We start from the raw sequence: 5,003 nt of genomic DNA, 5'->3' as shown, positions 1-5,003 counted from the left end.
CAACGCTTACGCTCTTTTAGCACCTGCTAACTCTCTGCCCATGCCTGCTGATGGTGCTCGGGTGCCGATTGTCTGGCCGTCGCCGCCATTGGGCCACCACGAAACGTGCACACGTGTGCACATCGCGGATAAATGCATCCAAGCCATGTGCGTTAATTGAATTTTTAATAATCAGGCTAAATTACTATATGTATATGTATGTACATACATATAAATAAATTTAAGTAACACATACATAAAAAACCCTAAGTCATAAGTATTTCAATTGCATCATCCGCGTCTTTCCCTTCCATGTTTACGCTTTGAGTACAAAATCACTTATGAGCCGCTCGCTAGAGCTGTCAAACTATCGACGATACTATCGATAGTATCGATAGTCTGGTCACTTGAAACAACTATCGATAGTTTTAGTACTATCGTCACTATCGCTTTATTGATGGCGAATTCTCTTTCCTAGCGCTTTTACACGTATTGGTTCAAAGAGAACAAAATTTGGCAGCATTATTTCATGAACGAACGAATAAAGAAAGAACACCCATGGCGGTATGCGAGAAACAAGTATTATTTTTCGCAGTGACGTAATTTTTTCGCCGCCATGTGATTGAAACGGAATGAAACCATGTGTATGAATGAAACAACCGATTAAAAAATGACAATATAAACTTTTTTTTTTCCCCAATTGCAATTACAAATACGCGCTTGCCGTGCTGGGTGATCTGTTTAGTTGGTTCATGGCATTATTCCTAAAAGCGTCATTTTTTATTTTAAGCGTGGGAATAGCAGGGTTCCATTGCCGTCTTAAGATCGTGTCAGACCGGGCAATGCAGTAGACTGTAAAATTGAGAAATTTCAGAAAACAGTTGCATGAGCAGTGGCACCTTGCATGTAAAGTGCCTTTCGAAAGAATGTTTTTTTATTTCCGAAAGGCGAATTGCAGGGAAAATTTATGAAATCGCTTTTTTTACACGGCGAGTGAATATTTCTCGATTCTAAAATGCAACCGTGAGCCGCTAAAATAAACAAATTTATAAGAGCAAGATAACGAAAAATAAATGGATTTAAAAAAACATATGAAATGGGTCGATACTATCGATAGTATCGATAGTCACCCTTAAGACTATCGTAAAACATCGATGGACTTGACTATCGATAGTTTGACAGCGCTACCGCTCGCCGTTTGTAGCAAACGACAGCTAGCATGTTGGCGCACATGTGCGCGGATATGCTCGTCGTGTGTAGCTACTGTAAGCGAGATGCGAGAATTAAGCAGAACCTCAGCTTTTGTTGTAGGTATGAGTATGAAAATGATGGAGCCGTTAAAAAATGTTTGCTCAGAACATTGGAAAACATTAAGGAAATATGAAAGCGCTGCAACAACATCACATATAGAATTGCGCTGTAGAAGTAGATAGGTATGTATGTGAAGGCAGTGGCTGGCAGTGTTGCCGCGAAACTTTTTTAGCGGTAGCTTCAGGCTAAAAAAGGGTAAAAAAGAGCTAAAAATCGTCGTTGTGGCTAAAATTGGTAGCTAAATTTTTTTACCTACATATAAATATATAAGTATACACGCAAACATTTTCTATAAGTAATGATATAGAAAAACAATGAACTCTGGAAAGAATTAGTATTTTATTCAACAAAAAAACTTATTGTGTAACACATAAAGCATATTAAGGGCCGCCAACTTACCTATTTTAAAGTATAGTTAAATCGTTAATGGATAAGATAACGGCCCAGAAACGTAAAAAACATACATATACATATGTTATTAATTAATTAATTTCTTACATAAACAAAAAAATGAGATCACATTAAGAATACATAAGTACTAGAATCATATCTATACACAGTGTCGGACAATACTAAATAACTTAAATAATTTCAAACTATGCTTCGAAAAATATCCATTTGTAAAAGAAATTTTTAAAATGTTATGTTATAATTTACAAAGAATTAAAATGTCGGTGCTTTATTACTGTCCGACGCTGTATGTATCAAACAAACAAAAGAGTATTCATTTAATGAACTCATAGTAAAATAATTTAATCTATAAACATTTTTTTAACACATTAAATATCTATATCTATATCAATACTTGTTCATTTCTCATTAACCTGACGATATCATCTGTAATTTCAAAATCATGACAACATTTCTGTACATTTTTTAAGCCATATCTTACAGTTAATAAAGCGTTTAAGATTGCAAAATTCATTTTATTTCTGTGCTTATTTTTAACGAAATTTATTATAAAAAACGTCCTTTCAACTTCTGCGTTACTTAAAGGTAAAAGAAGCAACAGATAAACAAACTTTTTCTACCACTTAAGCTAGCGACACAGTGAACAGTTTATTTGCCTTAAAGGAAAGGCGTTCGCTTTATAAGCGAAGAGTTAAATTCATGAAAATCATATAAAAAATTTTAATGTCAATGATGAATAAATTTTGAAAAGGGCTAAAATAAGGGCTAGGGGCAATTTCAAATTTTTGTGGCCAAAAAAAGAATTTGGTAGCCAAATTTAGCCACCAGAGGCTAAAACGGCAACACTGGTGGCTGGCTGGGACAATGCAAATCCAATAAAAATAACTTGTGGATTTTTTCGTTCCTTTGATGCATTGGTAGGTACCCGGATGGAGGCTTGTATGTGGAGAACTTTTCAAGCGGAATTATGTATTACAGTGTGACGGAAATTAGAAAAGTGAAATCTTTTTAATGGGATGCTTTCAAATGAAATCGATGTTAAATCGAAAACTTTGAAGTTAACCCACATTATTCTCTTAAATTACATTTAGGGTCATTTTTGACCCGGCGAAACTTAACGTCCACGTGTATTTGTTAGTTTAGCAGTGCTGGCTTCAGTGCTTTGTGTTTGTTGAACTAACTGGGAGGCATTGTTTCCACGGGAAATAAAAATTGAAAGTTTCTCTGTTATGTACATAAGAATAGTGTAATTTATGACACTTGGTACCAGTTGGTAACAATGCCAAAAAAGTATTCCAATTACAATGTAAAATTCGGTGGGAAACTAAATTTAAAATTTTAGCAGACAAAATTAAAGTAAAAAATTGGTTTGATCGTACTCAAGACAAGTGAGAAAATCGGAGTAAATATTTAAAAAGGTTCATGGGACGTTTCAATCTTTGCAATAGTGGTGCAGCGCACTCTCGGAACTCGCCACTGATGGAAAAAACAAAGTTGTCGGGGACACTGAATTTTTGCGATAACCGAACCCATAATTTTATTGAAAAAATTGTATTGAATTGATAAAATCAAAAATGTTTTTTATTCACACGTTTGTGAAAATTTTAAATGTTTTTAAATATAATTTTTCATAAAATATTTTAGTTTTTTATAAAATCTATAATTTTTAAGTAATCCTGGTTTTTAAAATTCTTGGAACTTCTCCCGTACTTAAATATGCGCTGCAAACACCACAACAGACAGTAATAATCCGATATATCTACTGAAACACCAAATTCTCCAAATAAACTCATGTACGAAAAAACTGGCGAATTTTTGAAAACTTCGAAGCTGCTGTACTAGTTTTTACTACGAAATTAGAAAAAATAATTGCGTAAAATGTCGAATGAAATTTCGAAGTTTAACTTCAGAATCGTAATAATTTAGCTCTCAAAGGGCCTAGAGACTTCCACCTTGACTATAATTAAAGGTCTTTAACAGCATTAAAACTGACTTGTTGTTCGAGGGATATAAAATTGTGTGAAGGATGCACAGCTGCATTTAAATCATAAAAAAATGCAATATGTATATACTGCATTTTTCAAATTGAAGGGTTGGAATTTTTTTTCGTTTTTTGAACAGTGAATCGTGTTGCTCGTCACAAAATCTATTATTTTTGTTACAAAAAATATAAATCAAGTGTGTATTTTTTTTTCTACTATATCCGTTGGATTCTGCATATTTTTTCGAAGAACACTATTACCAATTTTTTTTAAGGTCAAGGGGCAATTGTGGCTCAATGGCAATATTTTTCCGTGAAAGGCAATTATATTATGTAGCTTTCAAAGCCATTTTGTTTTATATCAAAATTTTGCGTCTGACGAAAGCGCTACGATTAATTTGCATGAAGTGTTAAAAAAGCACACTGTGTGCCGTCGAGAAATGTAATTTTGAAATTTTTAAATTACTACGGTATATTTTTCTCAAAAACATTTGGCTCAAAACATATGGTTTATAAAAATATAATTCATTTGTGAACAGTATATAATATAATAAAATAAAATGTCTATCATACTTGGGCGTACAAAATTTTTGATTCTTATTCTATTTATACAGGTCTTTGAAAGCCACTTTTCTTTCTTCGAAATCTTTCATGTTTTAAAAATCCAACCTTTTACAACATTGCCACTTTCGCCACACTGTACATACAGCAATATGAACGCAGTGGAAAAGAGCAAACACGAATATGAAGCAATGTCGACAATTGTAGATATTCATAAAGCGCTGCTGCGCGACTCAAACACCACCATCAGGTGTAATGGCAACAACATACATCTGCGCCAGGGTAGCCAACTCATTTTTGAGAATTCCCCGATTTCGACAATGAAATTCCCCGATTTCGCCGGAAATTTCGTAAAATTCCCCACCCAAGGATATCTCCTTATTTACAAAAAAAATGTGTATTTGGACATATTGCTGATCTGTCTGTTTTTTTTTTAATGTAATTCAGCTACATATGTATATATTCGTAGACTAATCCAAACTTGTATAAAGTTAGTTAACAAAAAAAGAAAAAATGTACTTATAATGTTTAAACACATACAGTGGACGAAAAAGTTTTAGTCGCTCCAAATTTTGACTAGTTTTCACAATTATATTTTTTTAATAAAAATATACTTAATTCTTTAACAAAAACCCGTATAAATCCAAGTTTCAAACTTTGTGTAATATTAAAACAAAAACAACAAATTTTCGAGAAATTTCAAGATTTTTAATTAGATTTTCTAGAAAGATTTTGAGTATGCAGATTTGTAGCACACTCA

Source organism: Rhagoletis pomonella, unplaced genomic scaffold (assembly GCF_013731165.1).
Source record: "Rhagoletis pomonella isolate Grant_MI unplaced genomic scaffold, Rhpom_1.0 Rhpom_scaffold_00006, whole genome shotgun sequence".
Lineage (NCBI taxonomy): Eukaryota > Metazoa > Arthropoda > Insecta > Diptera > Tephritidae > Rhagoletis > Rhagoletis pomonella.
This window is presented reverse-complemented; position numbering follows the sequence as displayed.